General features: G+C 35.1%; 1 pseudogene; it reads right to left on the reverse strand.

The window, feature by feature from the left end:
• Nucleotides 1–3,325: 3,325 nt before the first annotated feature.
• Nucleotides 3,326–3,736, reverse strand: LOC129079835 (40S ribosomal protein S17-like; annotated as a pseudogene).
• Between the last annotated feature and the right edge of the window lie 8,378 nt (nt 3,737–12,114).

A 12,114-nucleotide genomic window follows, 5' to 3' on the forward strand; every position in this document is an offset into this window, starting at 1 on the left:
TTTGTACACACACATATATTTATTTATACATAAGAAATAATAAATTCAACGTTCGAAAATTTGAATTGCATCTGTGGGTCACTTAAAGAACATTTTTTGTTCATAGCACAATAAATCTAAAACTTTTTTTGCATTTTATTATTTTTATTTCATTTTTTAATGGTTTATTTTTCATTGTATTTTTGCATTACCACTTATCCCCCTTATATCCTCTACCACCTCAACTGACTACCCTCCCCTGTGCAGTCACCGCACTGTTGTCTGTGTCACTGAATCCTTTTTGAATCCTTTTTTTAAGGGGGCGGTATGTGTCCAGGCTCCACTTCCCCAACCCCCATATCTGTCAACCTGCTATTTATCGATGAGTCTATCACTATTTTACTTGTTAGTTCAGTTTGTTCATTTGAGTCCACACATGAGTTGAAATTATATAGTATTTGTCTTTACCTGACTGGCTTATTTCATTTAGCATATTGTTCTCATGGTCCACCCATGCTGTCACAAGTTGATAAAATTTTCTTCTTTCTCATGGCCAATGGTATTCCATTGTGTAAATGTACCATATCCGTTTTATCCACTCATCTACCGATAGAGAATAGGGCCGCTTTCTTGGCTACAGTAAATAATGCTGTAATGAACAGAGGGGTGCATGTATTCTTCTGAATTAGTGTTTTGGGTTTCTTTAGATAAATTCCCAGAAGTGGAAATGCTGGGTAAAAAGGGGGTTCCATTTTTAATTTTTTGAGGAAACGCCATAGTGTTTTCCATAGTAGCTGCACCAATCTACATTACCACCAACAATGCAAAAAGGTCCTCTTTTCTCCACATCTTCATCAGCACTTCTTGTTTGTTGATATATTGATGATAGCTATTCTGACAGGTGTGAGGTAATCAGGTTTTGATTAGTGACATCGAGCATCTCTTCATATGTCTCTTGGCCATCTGTATGCCCTCTTTTGAGAAGTGTCTATTCAGGTCCTGTGCCCATTTTTAAAATAGATTGGTTTTTTGATTTTTTTTTTTTTTTTGGTGCTGAGTATTATATGTTCTCTGTAAGTTTTGGATATTAACCATTATCAGATTCATTGGTGAATATGTCTTCCCCTTGAGTGGGTTGTCCTTTCATTTGGTTGATGGTTTCCTTTATTTTGCAAAAACTTTATGGTTTAATGCTGCCCAGTTTATTTTTTTATCTTGTTTGCTTGCCTGGGGTGATATATCAGAAAAAAATATACTGTTACGAAAAATGTCTGAGATTTTACTGTCTGTGTCTTCTTTTAGGATTTTGATGGTTTTGAGCTTTACATTTAAGTCCGTAGTTCATTTTGAATTTATTTTTCTGTATGGTGTAAAAATGCGGGTCTATTTTTATTTTTGGCACTTATCTGTCCAATTTTCCCAGCACCAGTTATTGAATAGACTACCTTCTACTCAATTGTATGTTCTTGCCTCCTTTGTCAAATAATAATTGACCATAAAGGCATGGATTCCTTTCTGGACTTTCTGTTCTGTTTCACAGGTCTATGTGTCTGTTTGTATGATAGTACCATGGTGTTTTGATTACAATGGCCTTATAGTATAGTTTGATATTACGTAGTGCGCTTCAAGATTCCTCCAAGTTTGTTGTTCTTTCTCATAATCACTGCTGCTATTTAGGGTCATTTGTGATTCCTTATAAATTTTTTGAATATTTGTTCTCATTATGTGAAATATATCACTGGAATCTTGATAGAAATTGCATTAAATTTATAGATCACTTTGGGTATAATGGACATTTTAATGATGCTAATTCTTCCTATACATGAACACAGTATGTGCTTCCATTTATTTGTATTTTCTTTAATTTCTTTCTTCAGTGTTTTATAATTTTCTGAGTACAGCTCTTTTACATTACTGGTTAAATTTATGTCTATGATTTTATTCTTCTTGAAGTAATTGTGAATGGGATTGTATTCTTTATTTCCATCTCTGATAATTCATTATTGGTGTATAAAAAGGCAACTGATTTCTGGATATAATTTTGTTTCCTGCTATTTACTGAACCCATTTGTCAGTTCTAGCAGTCTCTTGGTGGAATCGTTAGGGCTCTCTATGCATAGTATCATGCCATCTGCAAATAAGGACAATTTTACTTTTTTTGTTTCCAATATGGATGCCTTTATTTCATCTTCTTGTCTAATTGCTCTGGTTAGGACTTTCAGTGTTCTGTTGAATAAGAGAGGTGAAGACAGATATCCCTGTCTTGTTCCCAATCTTAAGGAAACACATGTAGTTTTTGCTCATTGAGTATGATGTTGGCAGTAGTTTTGTCATATATGGCCTTTATTATGTTTAGGTGTGTTCCCTATAAACCCACTTTGCTGAGAGTTTTTTTAATCATAAATGAGAATTGGATTTTATCAACCGCATTTGCTGCATCTATTAACATGAACATGCGGTATTTATCCTTCATCTTTTATATGGTGTATCATGTTTATTGATTTGCTAATATTGTACCAGCCTTGCATCCCTGGAATAAATCTCACTTAATCATGATGATGTATGATAATTTTGATGCACTTCTATATTCAATTTGCTAATATTTTGTTGAAGATTTTAGCATCTATGTTCATCAGGGATATTGGCCTATAACTTTCTTTCTTTGTAGTGTCTTTATCTGGTTTTGGAAATAGGATAATGCTGTCCTTATAAATGAGCTTGGAGTCTTCTCTCCTCTTGAAACTTTTGGAGTATTTTGAGAAGGAGAGGTGTTAGTTCTTCTCATAATATTTGGTAAAATTCACCTGTGAAGCCATTCTGTCCAGGGCTTTTGTTTGTTGGCAGAGTTTTCATTATCGCTTCAGTTTCACTACGTGTAATCTGTCTTAGTCAGATTCTCTGATTCTTCCTGATTTAGTTTTAAAATATTGTATGTATCTAGGAATTTATCCATTTCATCTAGATTTTACAGTTTGTTGGCATATGTTTATCCATAATATTTTCTTACAATCCTCTTATATGTTTAGTGTCAGTTGTTGAGTCCCCTCTTTCATTTCTGATATTATTTATTTATTTCTTCTCTCGTTTTTTTCTGATGAGTCTGGTTAAAGGTTTGTCAATCTTGTTTATCTTTTCAAAGAACTAGCTCTTAGATTCATTGATCTTTTGTATTTTTTTAGACTATTTCATTTATTTCTGTTCTGATCTTTATAATTTCTTTCCTTCTATTCACTTAGGGGCTTTGTTGTTCTTTTTCTAGTTCTTTTAAGTGTAAACTTAAATTGTCTTTTTGAGCTTTTTCTTGTTTCTTTTTTTCCCTTAAGTTGTCAATGGTTTGTTAATAATATTACAGCAGAAGGATTCGAAGAGCTCCATGTGGTGTTTTGAAATTCATCTGAACTGTAGGCTGAGTGACCTACATGTTGGACAAACTGCCAAAATAAGAGCATCTCCTTACTGTCAGGGTCAGCTTCAATGATCTCCTGATCCCAGGCTGAGACCTCAGGAACAAAATTATCTCTTCTCTCTCCTTTACCTACAGCTTGACGGAGATGACTCTCACAGGTCCTCTCTGGATCCACTTCATCATATGTGTGACAGAGCCCACTACCTTGTTTCAGAGCTTCTTTCTGGGGATAATGGTGATCCCCTCACACACATTTTTGTTGGTGTGAAAGTCATTGCCCAGGTGCATGTAGTACTTCTCAATGATGACCTGGGCCACCTTCTTCATGGTCTTGGTGTGAACTCAGCCCATCTTGAAGGGTCTCTGGTGAAAGAGGAAATCTTTTTATTGTTTCTTAACATAGCCCTGTAATGCTGTGTTGCCCTCTAAGGACTGCTTTCCCTGTGTCCCATGGATTTTGGATGGTTGTGTCCTCATTTTCATTTGTTTCAAAGTATCTTTTGATTTCTTCCTCAGTCTCATTATTGATCCATTCATTGTTTATTAACATGTTCTTTAGCTTCCATTTCTTTGTGTATGTTTCAGCTTTATTCTTGTAATTGATTTCTAGTTTCATAGCAGAGAAGATGCTTGACAGGATTTCAGTCTTCTTAAATTTATTGAGTTGTGTGTGTGTGTGTGTGTGTGTGTGTGTGTGTGTCCTTACATGTGGTCTATCCTAGAAAATGTTCCATGTGCTTTTGAAAAGTATGTATATTCTGTTGCTTTGGTCTGAAATGCTCTGAAGATGCTAATTAAATCCATTTGATCTATTGTGTCATTTAAGGCCAATCTCTCCTTGTTGATTTTGTGTCTGGAAGATCTGTTCATTGAAGTCAATGGGGTGTTAAAATCCCCAATTATGACTATCTCTCTCTCTATCTCTCCTTTATGTCCCTCAATATTTGCTTTAAATATTTGCATGTTTCTATGTTGGATGCAAACATGTTTACAAGTGTTATATCTTCATATTGGATATATCCCTTTATCATTATGTAGAGTCCTTCTTTGTCTCTTCTTATAGCCTTGTTTTTAAAGTCTGTTTTGCTGGATACAACTATTGCTACCCCAGGTTTCTTTCCTTTCTATTTGTATGAAGTATCTTTTTCCATCCCTTTAATTTTAGTTTGTGTGTATCTTTTTTTCTGAGGTGGTCTCTTATTTTCTTATCCATTCAGCCACCCTATGTCTTTTGATTGGACCCCGGGAAAGAAGGATATGTCTTTTAAGCCATTTATATTTATAGTGATTCTTGATAGATACATATATATTGCCATTTTATTTCTTAAATATTCTTCTGCTTTTTTCTTTTTCTTCTTTTTAAAGAAAGCACTTTAACATTTGTTGCAATAATTGTTTCGAGGCAAAACAAAAAACAAAAAAAAAACTTCCTTTAGCTTTTTCTTGTCAGGTAAACTCTTCATTTCATCCACAATTTAAATGATAGCTTTGCTGGGTAAAGTAGCTTTGGTATTAGGCACTTGCTTTTCATCTTTGAATATTTCACACCAATCCTTCTAGCCTGTAATGTTTCTGTTGATAAATCAGATAACAGTCTTCTGTGAGCTCCCTTGCAGGTAAATTTTTTCTTGTAGCTTATAAGATTATTTCTTGTCTTTAAGCTGTGCCATTATAATTATGATGTATCTTAGTATCTATCTTGTTTGGGATACCACATTACTTTGAATTTACTTTGTACTCAATATCAGATAAATTTCTTGTCTCTGTGTGCTTCCTGGACTTATGTGTCTTTTTCCTTCACCAAATTTGGGAAGTTTTTGGTCATTATCTCTTCAAATAAATTATCAATCTTTTGATCTCTCTCTTCTCTGGTATACCTATGATGTGGATATTGTTACACTTCTTATATCCCAAAGATCTCTTAAACTATCTTCATTTTTTAAATTCTTTTTTTCTTTTTGCTGCACTTACTATGTGTTTTCTTTCTATCTTGTCTCCCAAATCACTAGTTCGATGCTTTGCTACATCTAACCCACTGTTTATTCCTTCCAGTGTATTATTTATTTCAGATATTGCATTATTTATTATTGAGCCTTTTTTTGTGTTTTCTATGTCTTTTTTCATGCTGTTGAGTATCCTTATAAACATTACTTTGAAATCAATATCTGATAAACTGCTTGTCTCCACTTAATTTAGTTCTTCTTCTGGAGAATTCTCTTGTTCCTTCATTTGGGGCCTGTTTCTTTGTCCTCCCATTTTGTTTCTATGTGTTTGTTTCTATGTATGAAGTAGATCTGCAAAGACTCTGATGTAGACCTATGTCAGACACTTCCTGTGACTTTCCCTCGGCAACTTATTTGGAGCTATCAGCAATCCACAGCTTGTGGCTTCCTCTGCTGGGACTGGGTATGTGCTGAAAAGATCAAGCTGTGCCCCAAGGCCATCTTTTGCTAGCACCAGACCTGGGGGAGGGCCAAATGAAGTCTCAAAACACCCAGAGGTCTGCCTCAGCTTAGAGGCTGTTAGGTTTCATTACTGAAAGAGCCTCCAGCTGTACTCAACAACATTTAAGCTCCACAAGCCGGGTAAAGAAGGATTTCTGTGGTTGAGGATATTGCTTCTCACAAGGCTGATGCTGCATGGAGGAGAATGCTCTGCTTGAGAAAGATGGCTTCTGCGGTATGTGGAATGACTCAGCAGAGAGATCCTGCCAGCTGACCCCTCAGCTCTCTCCCAAGAGCCACCAGTCCCAGACTCTCATCACTCAGCTCTAGTCTGCTCTGTCCCCCCTCCACGGGAGCCCAAGGTAGGTGGCGGCAAATGAACTTTTGTGTGTTGACCCTTTAAGAAGGTGTCTGCATCTCTAGCCATCTTTTCCTGGCAGACAGAAACCCCACTGCTTTTCACAGCTGATGTTATGTGAGTTCCTTTCCCAGTTCTGGTGCTCTAGGACTGGGAAAGGAGTCAGCTTGGGATTTAGACCTCACACTTCACTGCTCAGAGGCAACCCCCTGACTATTGACATATTCCTCCGGAATTTCAACTGCCACCTGTAGGAACCCAGCCAGCTCTCTCACATCTCCACACTTCCTACCAATCTTGATGTTGTTATGTTGTTTCTTCTGTAAGTCTTTGCTTATAAGACTTCTCTCCATCTAGTCTTCAGTTGGTTACTCAGGATAATTTTTCTATAATTTAGTTGTAATTCCAGTTTGGTCCTGGGAGGAGGTTAGTGTAGCTTCCACCTATTCCTCCACCCCCTTAGATCTCTAAACCCAAACAATCTTTCTGTCACATATCTAATCCAATATAACTTCAAACATAATATATGGTCCCACATTTTGAGATTTCTGAAAAGAAAATAAACTATCATTAGTTATGTTTTCATTTTTAATATTTACCTCAATTCTTGTAATATTTTGAAACTTTCAAAATAGTTTCATGGTAGTCTTATTCTCTAAAAGCTGCATATAAAATTAACTATCAACTATTAACTTAATTATGTAAAGTATGCATAAGGTAAACTGAGATCGACAATATCACCCCTCAAGATACCACTTCAACCTGTATCTAGTTTCCAGGTTAAAAACCTCAGAATAAAATTGATTTTGTGTTATGTGCGTAGCTGATATGCATAGTAGATTATATAGAAGTGTTTTTCAAATTAGGGGTTTAATGAATTATGTGAATATTCTCTCTCAGTACATTCTTTGGCTAAAAAAATGCACTTGCAGAAAAAATTTTCAACTTTTTTTAAAGCTCATTCTGTTAGTATTTGTATTAGGGAAAGGGCTATTTTATAGTTACATTTTAACAAAAGTAGACATTGTTTTCCTTTTGTGTCCTTCTTATTTATATCGTACAAGAATTTAGAAACACCCCTTTGCTACTCAGTAGTATCTTTATTTCTAAACTCTTAGGCTGTGTATATAATATGACTTAGTTTTATTTTTCCTTATTTAACTTCAGAAAGAATAGAACTTTTATTGTTAATAGCACAAGTTTTAGCCTCTTTAAGGCAATGGGTATTTATATGGTAAGTTTTAAGGCTAAGAATTTTCTGTGTAATCAGTACTGAAATTACTTTGTTTCTCTATTATCACATAGGCTAACAATGATCTGTAATGAGAATGACATAAACAGAAACATTCTTTTCTAAGTGAAAGTCTAATGAATAGCCAAGAAAAATTAATACATTTTCAGTATACTGGGAATTTTTTTTTTTTTTTTTTGCTCACCACTCACATTTCAGTTTTTATTTCATAAATATAGTCAGATAACTTAGACAAATTAATTTTATGACATTGTCATTCATTGTGAAATATTCCCAAAGCTGAATCAGGATAGAAAAGGCTGAGCCTCACTCTTCCAAAGCAGCAGCAAGGGCAGGCAAACAATGTTAATCCTGCAGAAATAACTCCACACAAATTATGCCTTTATGAATTAATTATCTGGGTCTACCCTTCCAGCAGCTATTCTATGTTTGTCTTCTCTATATGTGCCACCTTAACAGAATTTCCAATGAATTAAGATATTGGAAAGCTACCTGATGAAGAGATGCATGTTAGTATTCAGCTGACCTTTGTCTCAAGATCAGTTCACCAAGATAATAGTTTAAAAAGAAATGCTATTGTTATCGTTCACTGAACAATCAAAATGTGTACAGGTACCGTATAGGAAGCAATACCCTGCCCATTCATACTCAGAGCAAAAGGAATGCACTCCCATTAAATAGCGAAAAAAAAGTAAGAGTAAAGGCAGGGAACAATTTGTCCATCGTGAAAGCAGCTGGCACACTAAGCAGTGCAACAGCTCCAGCTGGCACCTCGCACTTCCACCAACTAGCCAAGTCTTCACATAGGAAAAGTGCTATATGGTTTGATGTGAGAAAGCAACAAAACACATATTTGTGAATAAATATTGGTTTGACAGGAAGTCAGACAAACTAATTTTTTTTTTTACTCAAAGACATGTACTTAAGCACAAGGTGCCAAACAGAATGTCTATTTAAAGAGGAAAAACAAATGTAGAGAAAATCTGCATCAGAGTGAAACTGAAGCAGATGGTATAAATTGGTCCTTTGTTAGTCTTAAATTTTTTAAATAAAAATATCATAAATTGGAGTTAAAAATGAAAGAAGCCTTTTTTCTCAGAGATAAAAACACTTCCAATATAACACCTACAATTTCTGAAAATGGAAAAAATTTTGCTTCCATTTTCAATCTCCTCAAAGTCATATTTCTGACTCAATGTACTCAACCCAAACAAAACTTAAGTGACTAAACTATTTTAAATATAGAAGTCTCAAAAATCTGATATATATTGGTTCTAGGGTAAGAGTTTAGTAAACGCAGAGTACAAAACTGCCATCCTGGTGGAAAGCGAAAGATTGTTTCTAAATGGTGCATCTTTACTTTAAAAATTGTTTCAGCCCTGGTTGGTGTGGCTCATTGGATTGAATGCCAGCCTGTGGACCGAAGGGTTGCCAGTTTGTTTCCCAGTCAGGGCACATGCCTGGGCTGCAGGCTGGCTCACCATATGGGGGCGTGGAAGAGGCAACCCATCGGTGTTTCTCTCCCTCTCTCTCCTTCCTTTCCTTTCTCTAAAAATAAATACATAAAATGTTCCTTAAAAATTATTTTAGTGGTAAAACAAATTCTCCAGAAGGCTCTCAAAAAGTACAAATATTGCCCTGGCCAGGTGGCTCTGTTAGTTGGAGTATCGTCCTATGCACCAAAAAGGTTGTGGTTTCGAATCCCAGTCAGGGCATGTACCTAGGTTGTGGATTTGATTCCTAGTCAGGGTGGGTACAGGACACAACCAGCAATATTTCTGTCACATCAATGTTTCTCTCCTTCTCTCTCTCTCAAATCAATAAGCATATCAAGGAGGATTAAAAAGATAAACTAATTAATTAAAAAGTACAAATATTATTATGTTAACTCTTTATCATCCTTTAATATCCTACCATAGGTTTATGTATCACATTAGCCAGCCATGTATTCAAAATACATATATTTATTTCTTGAAGGAAGGAGACACCATAAAGGTAATTTGGGATGTGGTATATAACAATTAAGAAACAAAAACATCAAGTGGCTATGGTTAGAGCAAACAAGTCATGTCACTTCAGGGATGGAACTCATGCAGTTAAGTGGAATGCTAAATGCTATTTGGATGTGCATCAGTTTGCACAATGGTTGATCTTCAGTCACAATCTTCGCATGGTGACTTCTGTTAATATACTTGTCACTGTGGTTGCAAGTTAGCAGTTGCAATTTGAAGTACACCTTACACATCAAGACAGACAGAAAGAGGAATGGGTGATGCTCAAGCACAACTGAGGTTTAATAACAAATTTAAATATTAAATGCTGTTCTTTTTATTAGGAAACAAATCTAATACTATCTATCTTTCCCAAAAGATATCCTTTTATATTTATTTTTCCAGAACTATATGAAGTAGCTCCCCTACTTGCAGGGGAACCCAAGATGAGAGTATTAATATCTATAGTTTCTACAGCAGAGGAAGACAAGGGAAGAAAGGGGATCAGGAAAGGGTGATGCACTGCCACGTTAGATCCTCTACTGGGAAACACAAGCATGCGAACATGATTCCAAATGAAAACATTCAGTTTAACTATTGCGCTGTAACTGTACAGAGAAGTTACATATTTTGCAATATGGGGAAGCTTTAGAAAAGTTCTAGTCTTAACCTTTTATGAAGAAACAGATGTTTCCAAGGTTAAAAACTTAGGAATGTAGAATTCAGAATATTCAACTACCAGTTTTCCTATTGTCATTCTGGAATGCTTCCATTCAACTTCCTCTCCCTCTCTCCTTTACTTGGGGTTAAACTTGCACCATGGTCTAATGGCTCTCTCAGCCTTTTCAGCTCCCTCATTTCTTCCTATATGGGTGTTTGCCCTAATAATTGCACACTTAATGCCATCCTGACATCAGCTTCTAAGAGGACCTGGACAAACACAGATATATACATAGAGAGAGAGAGAGAGAGAGAGAGAATTCTATATATGAACATATTTGAATTCTATATATAATGAATATATATATATATGTATATTCATTCCAGGACGTATAGAAAAGCATGTTTTTAGGTACCATACTCTTTATTTTGAAAATGTTTTTATTTCTCATAAAAAGTTATTATGTAATAACAGACTTTATGTCATATATACTAATTAATACATTAATCTCCTTAAAACTTTAATTATTTTTGGAACAAAATAACTGCTTTCTAAAATAAAACTTCAAGTTTTGAATAATTTTGAATTGTAGGAATCTTCCCAATTGAGCTTTTGATTATAACAAAATAAAATATTTAATGTAGTTCTACTTTATTTTTTTATTCCCTTCTTTATTTTAGTAGGTTCATTAAACCTATGTTGATGGCTTTTACTTTAATATGGTGATAAAAGATTTACTAACAGAAAGATGAAAATGACCCTGAATTAATAAAGAGGTATCACTTTAAACTTGGTGTGATATGCAAAAGTAAAATGGCTCATCTCATGGAGTGTATCTTAAATTCTTATGAAGCTGGTTAATATAACTTGAACATATTATCGCTTTTTTACCCAAGAAGCATTTTTAAAATTATTTTATTAAATCTTTATTGTATTTTTTAAATTTTTAAAATATTTTTTAAAATTATTTTTAGAGAAGGGAAGAGAGGGAGAGAGAGAGAGAAACATCAATGTGTGGTTGCTTCTTGAGCTCCCCCTCCTCGGGACGTGGCCTGCAACCCAGGTATGTGCCCTGAATAAGAATCGGACTGGTGACCCTTTGGTTCACAGACTGGCACTCAATCCACTGAGCCACACAGCCAGGGCTATTGTATTTTTTTCCCATTACCATTTAGTCCCCTTATACCCTCACTACCCACAGCAATCACCACACTGTTGTCCATGTCTATGAGTCCTTTTTCCTTTTTGTTCAATCCCTCTATACCCTCACCTCCTGTTTCCTCCATTAGCTGTCATTCTACTCTCCATCTATGAGTCTGACCCCTTTTTCCTTATCCAGTTTGCTCATTAAATTCCACATATGAGTGAAACCATATGGTATTTGTCTTTCTCTGACTGGCTTATTTCACTTAGCATAATGTTCTCCAGGTCCATCCATATTGTTGCAAAGGGTAAAATTTTCTTCTTTTTTATAACCGAGTAGCATTCCATTGTGTAAATGTCCCATAGTTGTTTTATCCAGTCATCATAACCCAAAACACTAATTCAAAAGAACATAAGCACCCCTATGTTCATGGCAGCGATATATACAATCATCAAGATATGGATCTAAGCAGCATTTAAATAACTTGCTTTAGATTACTAATAGCAAATCACTGCTTTCAATTTTGCAAATTTAATTGAAAATACTTTATTTTATGTAACACTTTATAACTTTAGATGATTTGGTGTTGAATTGTCCATCACCCTCATATCTAGGTAGCTTACATGTTTTCTTTAAAAAAATAAGGAATAGTATAAGAGCAGACGGGTACAGAGAAATCATTTGCCTGTGGATTTCTAAGATTTGTCTAGGTCACAGTGGCCCAAGACCTACTAGGATTAGCTCCTGCTCTTCAATTTTTTACTTATTTTTTATTTGCTTTATTAAAAAATAGTATAGATTTTACTGAAGGTTTCAAACTGAAGACTGAGGTGAGAGATTACATTGCTTATCACATCATCACCCTCCAGAAAAACTGCA

Source organism: Pteronotus mesoamericanus, unplaced genomic scaffold (genome assembly GCF_021234165.1).
Source record: "Pteronotus mesoamericanus isolate MK-2021 breed Mesoamerican mustached bat unplaced genomic scaffold, CSHL_Meso_final contig_82, whole genome shotgun sequence".
In the NCBI taxonomy this organism is placed as follows: domain Eukaryota; kingdom Metazoa; phylum Chordata; class Mammalia; order Chiroptera; family Mormoopidae; genus Pteronotus; species Pteronotus mesoamericanus.